Below are 16,442 nucleotides of genomic sequence, written 5' to 3'. Positions count from 1 at the left end.
ATGAAGTGATGGAGTAGGGGTGGGAGTAAATCTGTAGTACTGTCTTCACCAGTGTTGACTTGGTGAATGACTAGAGGAATATACCAACTGTTTTCATGTAGGGACAGTGTAACTTCAGTTAAAGGGGATGTTACCCAAAATAACTTGATGTCGTCATGAAGAAATATAGAATGATTATTTTACAATGGAAGGGTTCGTTTAGGTCATTTGGACCAATACTTTATATAAGTGAAGAAAGTTAGGCCCAGACACTTGGTCAAGCCCAGTCAGCTATTTTATGGCAGAGCTGAAACTAAGATTATGTTATTTTATCATATTTTAAATGAATATTGAAACCATAAAAAAGGAGGTAGATTTATTCATTAAAATTGAGAAAACAACTCAGCAGAAAGAATTTAAGTACATATGCAAAATAAAATCCTCAGAATACATCAAAACTTACTATTTTTTAAGTTGTACTGATCTTTAGATAATTCATCAGTTTATAGGATAATACTGGTTTTCATTTTTTAAAGTAATTAGAAACTTTCCTTCTAGGGTTTAGTTTCACAAATTAGGGTTAAGATTGGTCCTTGAGATTTTGTGATTACATTCTTTATCCTTGGCTGTGATTACTGAATCTTGCCCCATCCTGTTTCTCTTTATGTGAGTTGGAAATAGAAGAGAAGGAGCAAAGATTTACCTCCTTGAGTGTCTCGGGATTGCAGCAGGTGATGCTGTATTTCTCCTTTAACCAGTTGTCTTTTGGCAGTCGGCTTCCCTAGATAGTTGACTTAAAAATTTTTGTAGTAGCAGACAAAGCAACCTTATTTCCACAATAGGACAGGCTAGCTTTTCTTTGCCTATTTTGCCCTGATGTGGTTAAGAATAATAACCTAACTAGTTTTTTAGTTTTCCATTTCATATCTGAGTTATTTTTTTCTTTTTGGCTAGCAGATTTTTGTTTTGTTTGTTTGTTTGTTTGTTTTTGGATGGTCTTTAGCACTATATTGTGAAGGTAAAGGGGACTGGGTTTTTGCGATATATCAAGATACAGTAAATATTTCCATATATTGTCTACATATTCTAATTTGATCATACCTACTTTTATAGCATTAAAAAGGGAGAAAAATTTGGGATTTAGTTTATGGAGATAATTACTTTTTCCCTAAAAATTAAATTCTACCATAACTGGTAACTTTTATTTTAGCCTTCAGGCTGATGAAACAATGTGAAGCAAAGCATATAGTACTGCCACTTAGATGAAGATAGACTGTACTGTCTTACTGTAACTCTACTTGTATGAAGTGCAAGGTGTTGTTGTAGCTGTTATTTTGAGCAGCTATCACTAGGTAAAATTTTAAAAACTATCCCTCTATCTGAGGAGACAGTTGCTTGAAGGTCAGGAAGTTACTTTTAGTTATTTGACTTGGTACATTTCATCTTTTTCTAAAAAAAGGTTAGTTATAAAAATAATAGATACTCATTTCTGAATTTAAGAAAATCTGTTAAAAAGGAAAGAGAAATCATCCTTAGTTCTACTGCCTGAAGACAATTAATATTTTGATGTTGTTTCCTTTAGTTGGACATTCTTTAAGATCATTGTGAGCACTTTGAAAATTCAGTTTTGTTCCTTGGTTTTTACTAATTTTTGTAACAGATAATTTGAGTTATTAATAAATACGAAGAAACATTTAAGTTAACAGCCATAAAGCTAAATTTTTTAAAAAGTGGCAGGATGTAGTAGTATTTGGCCAGTTTCTGGGCCTTAAATGTGCTGCTGGCTTGTGGATTATTATAAGGGTATTCTTACAAATTCCTAGGGTCAGTTTGGTTATTTGTTTTAATAATTTACATAACATTAGATATAGAAGACAATTTTATTTTCTGTAAGGTGATTTACATTTGATGTAACTTAATACACACACATACTTTATAATTTGAGTAGTAAGATTTTGGATGATAAAACATTATTTTTATTAGAGGAAGAACAAAAGAAAGGGGCAGAGGGCAAGGGAGAGAGAATCTCAAGCAGACTCCATGCCCAGCTAGGAGCCCAAAGTAGGGTTTGATCCCACAACCCCGGGATCATGACCTGAGCTGAAATCGAGAGTCAGATGCCCAACCAACTGAACTACCCAGACGCCCCTGGATGATAAAATATATTTAAGGTCATGCCTTTTTTTTTTTTTTTTTTACAGTCTGAGGTCTGTCATCTTTTTAAAAACATTCATCAGCTAATCAAAAAGATGCAACATTCAGAAAACTATAGATTTTTATGTTTTCAGGATTAAGTTTCTTTATGGGTTTTAACGATTCACTTTTTATTTGACATCAGTTTTCTTTCTTCTCCTTTTGGCTTCATGTATCTTCTCCCTCTTATTCCTTGTACATTTACTTTTGTAAACTTTTACATTTCTAGAAAAAGGTAAAATCTTTAATGTGTATGCAAACTCTGAGAGTAATGATAGTAAAAGTAAAGTGTTAAGTCCCAAATCCCTATGTTGCAATGAATAAGTACACTTTTTCTAGAGTTTAAAGTATATACAGTTTGGGAATAGAAAACTGTTATCTGTGTTTAATGGGTTATTTTACATTAACTTGAGTAGTGACTGTGAATAGTTGCTTTTTTTAGGTTTTGTTAGTAACTGTGAGTACTTGCTTTTTTTAGGTCTTGATTGCTCTGTGTTACTACCGTATAGTATAAATGTTTAGCCTAAAATAATAGACTGTTAACCTAATAAAGACTATTTTCTGTGGCCAACTTATAAAACTCCTAAGGAGACATTGTATTATTCATAGTGACCTAAACTGCATCATGACAAACTATGGATATATTTGGATGTATGTGAAAAAGGCTTAAACTTTTTATATTACATATACATACATATATTACATATGCATAAGTTAGTGAAAAACAGATGAGTGCCCCAACGTTAAATGGGCAAAGAGCATGAACAGAAAGTTGTCTGTGGAAGAAAAGAATTGCCAAAAAATATTTTTAAAAAGATTTGATTTATGGGGCACCTGGGTGGCTCAGTCATTAAGCATCTGCCTTCGGCTCAGGTCACAATCCCAGGGTCCTGGGATTGAGCCCTGTGTCTGGCTCCCTGCTCAGCGGGGAGTCTGCTTCTCCCTCTGCCTGCCACTCCCCCTGCTTGTGTTCCTGCTCTCACTATCTCTCTCTGTCAAATAAAAAATCGAAAAAAAAGATTTGTTTTATTAAAAAGTTCATTTTAAAGCAACACTGAGAAAATGGTTTGGCCTCTTATATTGGCAAAGGGAAAAGTTTTCCCTACCTTATCAAGTATAGAAAACAGGGATAGGGCGCCTGGGTGGCTTGGTCGGTTAAGCGTCTGCCTTCAGCTCAGGTCATGATCTCAGGGTCCTTGGATTGAGTCCCGTATCAGGCTCTCCCCTCGGTGGGGAGTCTGCTTCTCCCTCTGCCCCTCCTCCCACTCATGCGCGTGTGCGCGCACGCACACACACGTGCATGTGTGCTCGCTCTCTCAAAAATAAATTAAAAAAATCTAAAAAAATAGAAAACGAGTATTTTATATACAACGTTTGCAGGAGTATAAATTTGTATTAAGAAGAATGTATCATTAGACCTAGAAATTATACTTCTAGGTATAAAATATACCTATATTTTATATATAGGTATACTTCTAGGTATAAAAATAGTTTACGCTAAGGAAATAGTAACAGTTTCATGCAGAGAATTAGTTATAAGAATGTTTATTACAGCATCATTTTTTTTAAAGATTTATTTATTTATTTTGAGAGAGTGAGAATGAGAGAGAGAGAGAGCACATGAGAGGGGGGAGGGCCAGAGGGAGAAGCAGGTTCCTCGCTGAGCAGGGAACCTGATGTGGGACTCGATCCCGGGACTCCAGGATCGTGACCTGAGCCGAAGGCAGTCGCTTAACCAACTGAGCCACTCAGGCGCCCACAGCATCATTTTTTATAGCAGAAAATTGGAAATAATTTTCCAGGTTCAGGCTTAGGGACTGTTTATGGTATATCCCGGTGATGAAATGTTGTGATATCCATATATTTTATAATTTTTGATATTTATTGACCTAGTAAGATCTCTTTTAATATACTAAGTGGGAAGGGGAAGGAGATGAGAAATAATGGTTTTCTCTGATCACTACTATATATTACCTTCATTTTATCTCTCACATTTCCATTTTATTTCTTCCTGTGAACACATACTGTTTTGTACAAGGAAGGCTATTTAAAAATTTTAAAACCCACTAGAAATTATCCCATTTTCATTTTGATAAACATGAAGCTTAACTGTCTAAACTGTATACCCATTTTCACATAGTGGTTCCAGAAGCTTAACTGTTCTGTGTGTGGGTTTAGTTTTGTTTGTCTCCAAGAAAGTTCCAAAAGTAAAGATGTTAATAATTATATTTTGAAGATGCACAATAAATCAAAATAAAAACTCCACTCCTTGTTCTTGCTGGGTTGGCTGTGGTCTTGAATGGACCTACTGATAAACCTATATCTATCTCCTCAAAGACAGAAATTTTGTCTTGCATGTAAACAGTATACTATAATCCAGTTCTGATGCTAACCACCCAGAATTGGCATCAGACTCCACCACTGGTTTAAGGTCACAGTTTCCAAAAAGACTGTCCTCACTTTAGTTGTCAGCTGTAAGTTTGAGGGTCCCCAGGTCACCCAGCTTCTGACCAACTGGCTACAAATCCATGATCCCCTACCCCTACAAGACTGCCCTCATTTCAGATGGCAGCCACAAGTTTGGGTGTTCCCAGGCCACCTGTACTTTTGATCAACCTACTACAAATTTGGAAGTTCCCATGACTCTCTCAGGTTTAATAATTCACTAGAATGACTCAGAGAACTCAGGAAAGTGCTTTATTTTTTAATTACATTTTTTTTAAGTAGGCTTCATGCCCAGCGTGGAGCCTAATGCGGGCTTGCACTCATGACCCTGAGATTGAGACCTGAGCTGAGATCAAGAGTCAGACACTCAACCGACTGAGCCACGCAGGCTCCCCATTACAGTTTTTTATAAAGGATCCAAATCAGTACCAGCCAAATGAAGATACACTTAAAGTGAAATGTGGACGTTGGGGGAAGCCTGAATGCAGAATTTCTGTGCCCTCTCCCAATGGGATCAAGGCTTGTCACCCTCCCAGCACTCTGGTGTATTCACAAAGCTTCAAGTGTTTGGTGTTTTTATTGGGTTTCACTTACTTCATATTTGATTAAGTATGATTGAACCATTGGCCATCTGATTGAATTTCAATCTCAAGTCCCCTTTCCCTGGGGACTCTCTGGGGCTCCAAGCCCTCTGATCACATGGCTGATCTTTCTGGTGATCATACCCATCCAGAGTCATCATGTCAGCATAAACTCAGGTGTGATTTAACAGATTCATGAATAACAAAAGTATTCCTGTTACTCAGGAAATACCAAGAATTTAATCTCTTCATAGGAGCCAGAGACAAAGGCCAGTCAAATTCTTTGTTACAGACACATCTTTTTATCTTTAACTCTGTGGACTTGGTGCCTTGAACACAATTCAGCACTCAGGTGTTGGTTGGTATAGAGTAATTTTAGGAAGAGGTTTTAGTTTTTCCCCTTTTTTAAGTCTACCAACCAAAGTTTATTGAGGAATTAGAGGTTTTTTCCCTTATAAGGTTTCTATTATTAAAGAAAACATGATGCTGACACTTGTTAAAATGGTGAGGAAGACTTTATTCAAGATTATTGCAATAGGAGCAAGAGATGGAGCTCAGCTCTGAATACAGCAGGGACAAGTGGGGATTTATAGCCAAGGAGCAGGGTGTGGAGATCAGGAGATGGAAAATCACTAAGAGAAGACATCAAGGGTAGCAGGATTCTTGCAAAACTAATAGGATTCTTCTTCAGGGTATACCAGGACTTTAGACATCAAAAGTTGGGAATAAGGAACTTGATCAAGTATCAAGTGTGATCAGATATCAACAATTGGGGGATTCTTACTGAGGCTGGGCTGTACAGGACAAACACAGAAGGCCAAGGTCAAAGCCTCATTGAGAAGAGAGTTTAGAGGAAGCTAAAATTTGGTCAAGGAGAGAGTCTTTGTCACAATCTACTGTTGTTAATGATGAACTTCATCTTAAGTATTTATTGTATATTATGTTATTAGCTCATGATAGAACATTTATATAAACCTATCTTAATGTGCAAAAAACTTTCAAGTTCATTTTAATACTGTGTTATTTGAATTCCTGTTATGTTTCCATTGTTTGAAGTGTTTGTCTATTAGAATTCCCTTACTCTAGGATGTGGATTATTCCAGTTTTTGGTTTTAGTGAAGTCATTCTAGGTTATTATTACAAAAAACAGAAATGTCAATAGCCTCCTAAGCCACAATTTAAAATAATGTACTTTGGATTATCTTTTCGACAGTTGTGTGGGTAAACATAACCAAAAAATGCTTGGCTTTTGTATAGCATTCAGCACAAGTATTTTTCTAGCATTGATCATTCCTAAGATTTAGTGGAATATGTTAAGTAGATAGTATTAAGAATTTTAAGGGATAAAACACAACTTAGAAAAAATATTTTTCTCTGTTTTTGGTATTGTGATTGCTTTCAATTTAATTTTTTTTAAAGATTTTATTTATTTGTTCATGAGAGACAGAGAGAGAGAGGCAGAGGGAGAAGCAGGCTCCCAAGGAGCAGGGAGCCTGATGCGGGACTCGATCCCAGGACCCTGGGATCATGACCTGAGCCGAAGGCAGACGCTTAACCATCTGAGCCACCCAGGCGCCCTCAATTTAATTTTTTAAAAATTATTTTACTCCCTTTATTAACGCCTGAGGAAAAAGACAGTATGGAATAACTCTTTTGGGTTGAATTGTTATAGAATACTGTATCTGCGAAGTTTGAGATTTGGTAATGTTTGAGAGGATGAGGGAGATCATTTACTGTGTGTATATGGATTTTCTGAAGTTCTTTGTTTTCGGCACACAGTTTAAAAAATCCTGTTTCTTTAGGGTGATCTAAAAAAGACAAATTAGGCCCAATTTTTTGAGTAGCTACTTAGATGATAATAAGAAATTGCTAGTGACGAAGAAGAAAGAATAGATGGATTAATATATTTTTATAAGGTATAAGGTAATATATAAGTAAAGTATTGTTCATGGTCAGAGTGTCCATAAATGCCCTCCACTGGTGTTTGTTGGCTTTTATGGCATGGCAAGTCTCTCTTGACACTCTTTCCTGTACTAGTCCAGAAACTGGTATCAAAACAGTGTATTGTTCCACTTGCCATGTTAACATAGGTGCTGTGGCTGCCTTTTTCCAGATTCGCCCCAACAGGCACAAGGAAATATGGTTTACTAGGGTAGGCATGATCTCTTTTGCTCCATTGTGTCCATAGCGCCAAACACAGTGCTTGGTATGTCATAATTGTTTAAAAATATAGTTAGAAGGGTGCCTGTGGGTGGCTCAGTTGGTTAAGTGTCTGACTATTGATTTCAGCTCAGGTCGTGATCTCAGGGTCTTGTGGCAGGCTCCCTGCTTAGCGGGGTTCTGTTTGTCTCCCTTACTCTCTGCCCCCCCGCCCCCTGCTCACTTGCATGTTCTTTCTCTAAAATAAATAAATAGATCTTTAAAAATATAGGTAGAAAAAAATTAATGAAACACTACTACATGTGAAATGAGTAAGATTGTTGCTTTAATAATAATTATGACCATGAAAATAAACCTTAACTTTTTGTAAATACAGTGTATTTCCAGGTTATCTTTAATATGAGATACCTCATTAAAACAGCTTTTCAGGAAAAAATGGAACACTATTATATTGGATATATATCCTAATTACAAATATCTTAAAATATGGGGGAAATAGCCATTCAAATTAAAGATATATAGTATTATGGATGTGGGTTTCTTAGGTTGGAAAAAAATTTTATTGTTTACTTATTCCCATATGGAGCTATGTTTCCTGTCAACGTTGTTATGGAAAGTACTGATTCAATCAGTTGCTCTGAGCAATTTTTCCAGCACGCTTTCTGTATATAATTGTCACAAAGTGAAGTTATACCAGATGTATCCCTAAATAATTTGCCCTCATCACAGACTTTTTTTTATTTAAGATTGCTTTTCATGCTATGTTTGGAAGACGTAGTGTGTAGATTTAGTATATTAATGATTATATATTCATTTTATGGAACCCTTGAAAATATTTTGATAAATTTTAACTTATATTGGATGTACTTAGAGGAGAGAAGAGTTACATAAATATTGAATATATTACTGCCAGTAATGAAAACTGAAGTTCTCTTCATGTCACAGTAGCCAAGCTTACTCAGTTTCACTGTTGTTTTCCTAAATGCTGTGACTTTTTAAGGGATTCACTGGGAAAAAATATCTTCTCATATAATCTTCTTAAAAAGAGTTTCTGGGATGGGGCGCCTGGCTTAGTCATTTAAGGGACTGACTCTTGGTTTTGGCGAAGGTCATGATCTCAGGGTTGGTGTCAAGCCCCTTATGGGGCTCCACGCTCAATGGGGAATCTGTTTGAGATTCTCTCTCTCCCCCTCTGCTCCTCCCCGCTGCTCACGCATGTGTTCTTTCTCTAAAATAAATCTTTAAAAAAAAATAGTTTCAGGGGTTGTTATGGAATGCCTTTGCTAATAAGGTTAAGGGGTGAAGAACAACTTTTGCTTCCCACACTGAGCACAACTCCACTACCTAGTAGACATTGTCTTCTAACTTTTCTACTGCATTTCTTGACAAATTTGTAGGATTTGAATGGGTTGAATGTTATTTCTAGAGGAAAACTCTGATTTTTGAGAAGTCCTAAAATCTTTTTATACTAAACAAGCTTCATCAGTGAATTGTATGTGATAAGACAATTGAAATTAAAATGTTCATTTTGCTTACAACCAGGAATTAGGTCTTCTTACCATCTAAACTTGCTTTCAGGGGCACCTTGCTGGCTCAGTTGGTGTAGTGTGTGAGTTTTGGTCTGGGGCTTGTGAGTTTGAGCCCCACATTGGGTGTAGAGATTACTTAAAATCTTAAAAAAAATAAATAAACTTGCTTTCAGAGTTAAATCTCCTCACCCCCCACCCCCCGCTTTTTCAAGCAGAAGTGACATAATTGAATTTAGTAAACACTGAGTTGGCAAAATGGCCAAGTTGAAATATATTTTTGATGGATATAATGAAATTAACATGCAGTTATTTTAGGATATATGAAAAAGGTCAAATTTATTTTCTTTCCATTAATTCTTTTTTTAAAGATTTTATTTACTTGAGAGAGAGTGTGAGCACAAGCAGCAGGAGTGGCAGGCAGAGGGAGAAGCAGGCTTCCTGCTGAGCAAGGAGCCCGATGCAGGACTTGATCCCAGGATCCTGGGATCATGACCTGAGCCAAAGGCAGACTGAGCCACCCAGGCATCCCTCCTTTCCATTAATTCTTAACCTTTTTGTAAAACAAACCAATTTTTTTTTTACAAATTCATCTCTGAATATATGAAAATATTAGTATGATCCTTGTGGGTCAAAGAGTATGAAGGCAGAGTGTGTCAGTATGACTTATTTCAGAAGTGTCATCTGACGTACTTTAGATAAAAGCGTAGGCATTTGGGGTGCCTGGCTAGCCCAGTTGGTGGAACATGTGACTCTTGATCTCCAGGTTGTGAGTTTGAGCCCCATTTGTGATGTGGAGTATACTTAAAAAAAAAAAGTAAAGGCATTTCTGATAATATTTCATTATTTTTCTCTTTCGTAAGTAGTATTTTGAAAACTGTAGGTCGGGATGTTCTTTACTTTTTTAGGTTTTAAGAAATTGGTTGGACCCAATTCTATATAACAAATTGACTGAAACCCCATTTCTTTGAAAGCTTTTTTTGTAATTAAAAATAAATTTTCACCTTGAATTTGGCAATGAGTTTTTAGATAATGACACCAAAAGCATGATCCTTGAAGTAAATAATTGGTAAGTTGGGCTTCATTAAAATTAAAAACTTCTGCTCTGCATATAGCCACAGACTGAGGGAAAATATCTATAAAACACCTATCTAATAAAGGACTGTATCTGAAATATACAAAGAACTCTTAAAACTCAACAATAAGAGAACAAACTACCCAACTGAAAAGTAGGGAAGAGATCTGAACAGACAGTCACCTCACCAAAGCAGATATACAGATGGCAAATAAATGTATAATAGGTTGGCCAATATCTTCATTAGGGAGTTGTAAATTAAAATAATAACGAGATACCACTACACACCTATTAGAATGGTTAAAATCCAAAACACTGACAACAACTGCTGGTGAGGATGTGGAGCAACGGAAGTTTTCATTCATTGCTGGTGGCACTGTAAAATGGTACAGTCACTCTGGAAGACGGTTTGGCAGTTTCTTAGAAAACTAAACATAATCTTATATGATCTAACAGTTGTGCTCCTAGCTATTTACCCAAATGAATTCAAAACTTAGGTCACGCAAAACCAGCACACAATATTTAGAGTAGCAGCTTTATTCATAATTGCCAAAATTTGAAAACCACTGTGATTTCCTTCGGAAGGTGAATGGATAAACTGTGGTATGTCTTTATGATGGAATATTATACAGTGCTACAAAGAAGTGAGCTATCCAGTCATCAAAAGACATAGAAGAACCTTAAATGTGTATTGTGAAATGAAAGAAGCCATTCTGAAAAGGCTACATAGGGTATGCTTCCAACTATATGACATTCTGGAAAAGGCAAAACTTTGGAGACAATAAAACGATGGATTAGTGGTTGCCAGGTGTTTGGGAGAGGACAGAGGAGGGATGAGGGATTGGAGTACAGAAGATTTTTAGGGCAGTGAATCTATTCTCAATGATGCTATAGTGGTGGATGCATGTCATTATGTATTTGCCAAACACATAGAATGTACAACAAAGAATAACCCTAATGTGAACTATGGAGTTTAGTTAATAGTGTATCAGTATTGATTCTTCAGTTATAACAGAAAGACATTGATAGTACTTTACAAATTCAGTCTTTACAAGGAAAAAACAAGGAACTGAAATCTTGTGGCACTTACAGTCTGATAATTAAGATACATTTAGTACATTTTATGTGGGGGGACCATTACTGTTGCAGGCTTTATTATGCAATAAAACTTGAATGCATTTAAAATTTCTTGGCTTCCTGAAAAATAATAGGTTGAATTTAGAAACATTTTTTAATAGTGAAGATTTTATCTAAATACAGATTCACAGTCCGTTATCCAAAACTCTTGGAGCCAAAACTTTTTGAGTTTTTGAAAGGTTATATGATTCATATACCTTATGTAACATTCTTGGCAGGGTCTAGAACATAATCAAAGACATTAAGATCTATATAGTGAAATATGACTAGTCCAAGTAAGTGAGGTAAATAAAGGCTAGGATCATTTCTTCATTTCTTCAGGTTAAGTTTTGCCATTAGTAAGTTCTGGTCAGAATTTTGAGGGTCTTGAATCTTAGAATAAGGGATTGTGGGCCTTTTAAAGAAAGCTCATTTAAAATTATTTAATTCCTTGGTCATGTTGTATGGTTACCTTAAACACATGTTTAAAAATCCTTCATTTAGTTTCTGCTGAGAAACAGGACCTATGTTTAAAAGTTTAAGTTTAAAACTGCTTATGTGAAACTACCTTATTTGTGATTGGAGTGCAGGATTGGTGATGTAAGCCATAAAAAATAAACATGTCCAATGCAGCACAAGGATTTTGAATACTACCTTATTCAGTAATTGTGAAGTGTGTGCAAAAATAGTGTCTGTAAAGAAGTCACTCATGAAACATTTTAGTGTTTCCCTGTAGCCATAAATAGCTTATGTTGTGTATCTAGCTTTCTGGAAGATCACTTAATATTCTATTGTAGCCACATTCCTGTGGGTTCCTTCTTTAAATAAGAATTTTAAAAAAATCCTCCACCATTTTTGTCAATTTTTAAAGATTATTTGAGAGAGAATGAGTGAGCTAGAGACAGAGAGCATGAGCAGGGGAGGGGAAGAAGGAGAGGGAGAAGCAGAATCCCTGCTGAGCAGAGAGCCCGATGCAGGGCTCCATCCCAGGACCCCAGGATCATGACCTGAACTGAGGGCAGACGCTTAACTGAGCCACCCAGGCACCCCGAATTCCGCATTACTTGCAGAAAGAAAACTTTGTGTGTTTTTAGCTCTGTTTTTGGACTGTGAACAGTCAGCACCAGTTCAGAGCATGGATTCAGAGCAACCACCTTTTATTTTTTTTATTTTTTTAAAGATTTTATGTGTTCTATCACATGAGTGTCTCCTGTGTATGAATTACTACTATGTTACAGATTCTTTATCTTCCCATGGCAGCTCTCTGAGGCTGGTAGGTATTTTTCCTTTATAGCTATCAAAGGGCATAGTTGGGATTTTAACCTCAAGTCTACCTTACTCTGTTGGTCACATTCTTTTTGACAATACTTCATTGTCTTCAGTGTGGAGTGGGCCTATTTTGATGGAAGTGGGTAAGTCCTGTAAATTCTTCTGTTTTGGTTTTCTGTTGTCATTTGGAAGTTATGAATGTGAGTCAAGGTGGTGAAAATTAGATTAGGGAAGAGTGGCAGGAAGCTTGGGTTAGGGTGATAGCAGCCACCAAAGCTTAAGGTGGAGCTTGTCTGTCTAGGTTGACTTTATCTACTGGAGTAATTTCTGAATCCTGACCTAAACTCCTTGAGAGTGAATATTTGAATTTGAATCTGTTTCTTTGCTCCACTCCTGAAATTCAGTGTGACTTTATACAAGTCACTTAAATCGTTTATGTGTATTTCTCTAACTGAAAAAGAATGTTCTTCTGTTCATTAGAAAGCCATGAGAAGAGCACGGGTTTCACTGACGCAAATAATAGACCAATTTCAAAGTCTGTCCTTGTTCCTAAGCATAGAGTTCACTGATATTGCTCCCAGTGTAGCAAACCACTTTGGTGTTGTATTTTGGAGAAAGCCACTGCCAATTACTCATCTTTTAAGTGGAAGCAAAATGCTTTGCATGTACTTTTTACCCCTAATCTTTTCTTATTGTCTAATTTTACTACTCATTTAAGGTTTTCATAAGCTTTTCTGTAGACCTTAGAATAACTCTAGAAGAATTTCTACTTTGCCTGCTCTGATATTCAGTCTCCAATCTTCCCTTTCTCAGTTAATTTAACTTTATTTTTTATTTTATTTTTTCAAAAGATTTTTATTTTAATTTTTTAAGTAGGCTCCATGCCTAACATGGGGCTAAAGCTCACAACCAACCCTTCGATCACTAGTTGGGTCTTCTACTGACTGAGCCAGCCAGCCACCTCCCCCTCCCCCCCCTCCCTGCTCTGGTCTCTCAAATAGAAAACCTTGGGGTCATCCTTCACTCCTCTTTTCTCACACTCCTATCCAATCCATCCATCAACAAATACTGTTGACTCTACTTTGTAAGTGACTTCACAACTTGACCACTATAAGATCTGTACTGTATCTGCACTTACGTCTCCCCTCAGACTAGTGCCTGGTACAGAGTAGTAAGACCCCACTTAATTGTTGAATTGAATGATTGCTTCTTTATTAAGGAAATGGTACTCAAGACTTTGAGATTTTACCTTCTCTAGTTGAATTATATTATCTCTTAATGTTGACAAAAAGAAGTTATTTTTATATCTTCCTTAAGTTTCCTGAATTCATCAGACTTCTATTACAGATGGAGTTCCATAAGATTGTGGTCTGTATACTGAATTGTGTTCACATGTAGTTAATATTAAACTTTTCAAGGTTCTTTAAGATTTAGTGATAGAATTTTCAAATAGGAGAATGTTCTAGTTTCAGTTAATTTTAGTTATAATTTCTTATGCTGGTTGAAAAAAATTATTTTTCATAAAAAAAACCCCTGCCTCTAGTAAAGATTAATATTAATGAAATATACTCATATCAGCACTCTATGTAACATGAGAGTGTGTTATATATAAGGTGACTGCTCTAAATTGTTTACAGCAAAAGAAAAACATTCAGTGCTTTAAGTAATAAAACTGATCTTATTTTCTTCTTCTTGAATCTTGTTTTTTGGTGTAGTTCAATAATTATTTTTGTTTCTGGTTTATTCCGTTTCCTGAACCTTATTTTATCATGTACTCCCATGTACCCGAGTACACTTTATTTTATGCATGAATGGAGCAGAGTAACTTCACAGGTTCTCTTAGTCACCACAGTTTCATGCTCTTTAAATATAAGCAGAAGGAAAAGAAGGCATTGACATATTCTTTTTACTATTTTATTAAGTATAATTATATCTTAGGTCCTCACTAGCATCTTTGACAACTCGTATTTTCAAAATTGACTCTTTCCTACTTGGAATTTCCCCATTGGTGAGTAAACAAAGGTAGGTTTTCAAATGAACTACTAAAGAAGGTAGACTAAATAAACACCTCCCTTATCTGTCTAGCCTAGGGCCACAGTGAAGTATTAAAAGTAACAACAGACCCGTTTATTCTACAGTTCAGTCTATACCTTTACATTTTTTATAGTTCTGGTCTCCATCTACATCCTCCCCTTCTTGTTCAGGCATTAGGAGAATATGATCCCTGAGATATTTCACAAATGGACGTCGTCCTCTCTGTTTGGTGGTATATTTTATCTGCCAGTGGGGTATGTTCCTCTTCGAGGCTACTGAAGTGTGGTGTCTGATAGTTTTGTGTCCGGATTTCTCAGGCTGATGTTTACTGCTCTTAGCCTTGGGGAAGTATGTCCCTTAATGATTTGCTGCTGTGGACTCAGGAATTGCATGCCACTCTTTCCTGAGCATCAGATAGTTTTATAACCCCTAATGGAATACCATTTTACAGTAAAAAAGAACAAGATACCAGTCTATGCTACACCATTGATGAACCTTAAAACATTATTTTGTGGAGGTGTTTGTGTAGTTTTCACTATTTCCCTTCACATGTAAAAAAGTTCTTAACCACAGTTTCTCAGTTCTGCTGGACACCCCACCGCCAGTCTTTCCAACTAACACCTTTGTTTATATCATGGTTTCAAGATGCTGAGTATTTGTGCAGAGGAAGTTAAAGATGTGCGACCGTGGTTTTTTTTTTTTTAAGATTTTATTTATTTTATTTTAGAGAAAGCACTCATGTGCATGGGTTGGGGGAGTTGCAGAGGGGAGGAGAGAGAGAATCTCTAGCAGACTCCCCACTAAGCACAGAGCCCAGTATGGGGCTCTATCCCATGACCCCGAGACCACGACCCGAGCTGAAATCAAGAGTTAAGAGGCTTAACCAACTGAGCCACCCAGGCACCCAACCATGTTCTTATGTTATCTTTTACTGTCTCTGGTAAAGGATGAAGAAGTGCTCTGGTGGTATTTAGTTGGTGAAAGTGGTGAGTTACCCTATCACACATTCTCTTTTGAACTATGACAGATATCCACTAGTAGAAAGTAGAAGGCTGTATTTATTTGTGGGTAAGTATGAGTTTACCATGCAGAAAATCTGATTCTTAAATGGGTGAATATGACTAGCTACATGGGCATATTAAAAAGCAGAATGTGGGAGTGTAGAGTGGTATGGCCATTTTGGAAAACAGGTTGGCAATTTCTTTCTTTTTTTTTTTTTTTAAGATTTTATTTATTTGACAGAGACACAGCAAGAGAGGGAACACAAGCAGGTGGAGTGGGAGAGGGAGAAGCAGGCTTCCTGCTGAGCAGGGAGCCCCATGAGGGGCTTGATCCCAGGACTCTGGGATCATGACCTGAGCTGAAGGCAGATGCTTAACGACTGAGCCACCCAGGTGCCCCCAGGTTGGCAATTTCTTAAAAAGTTAAATATAAACATATACCATATGATTTGGCCATTCTACTCTTAGGTGTCTACTCATTAGGAAGGGAAATTATATGTCCACACAAAAACATGTATGTGAATGTTTATAGTGGTATTAGTTCTACTAGACAAAAACTGAAACAATTCAAATATCCACTGATGAATGGATAAACCAGATGTTGTATATACATGCAGTAGGATACTATTTAGCAATACAAAAGGAAAAAAATGCATGCTACAATGTGAATGAACCTCAAAAACATTATGCTAACTGATAAAAGGACTTAAGATATACCACATATTGAATGATTGCGTTTAAGTGAAATGCTCAAAAAGAAGCAGAAAACAGATGAGTGGTTGCCTGGGGTGGGCAGTAGGAGCAAGGATTGAATGCAAATGTACTTGTGAGAATTTTGGGGGTAATGAAAAAGTTCTAAAACTGTATTGTGGTGATGGTTGTACAACTCTTTAATTTACCTAAATCACTGAATGATATGAGTGGATGAATTTTATGGTATGTGAACTCTACCTCAGTAAACTTTTTTTTCAAAAAGGGAATGAAAATGAATTTTGTAAACTGAAGTATTAAGAAAAACATTGTTTGACAAATGTAGTCATTTGACTAATGATGAAAAGGGATT

General features: G+C 36.4%; 1 protein-coding gene across 3 annotated transcripts in view; it reads left to right on the top strand.

Annotated features, from left to right (window-relative positions):
- Window positions 1-16,442, top strand: part of PLPP1 (phospholipid phosphatase 1) — a 99,421-nt gene that overhangs the window by 44,806 nt on the left and 38,173 nt on the right. The window lies entirely within an intron of this gene.

This window comes from Zalophus californianus, chromosome 5, assembly GCF_009762305.2.
Source record: "Zalophus californianus isolate mZalCal1 chromosome 5, mZalCal1.pri.v2, whole genome shotgun sequence".
Taxonomy (NCBI): domain Eukaryota; kingdom Metazoa; phylum Chordata; class Mammalia; order Carnivora; family Otariidae; genus Zalophus; species Zalophus californianus.
Note: the sequence above shows the minus strand (reverse complement) of the source record. Positions and strands in the feature narration are given on the sequence as shown.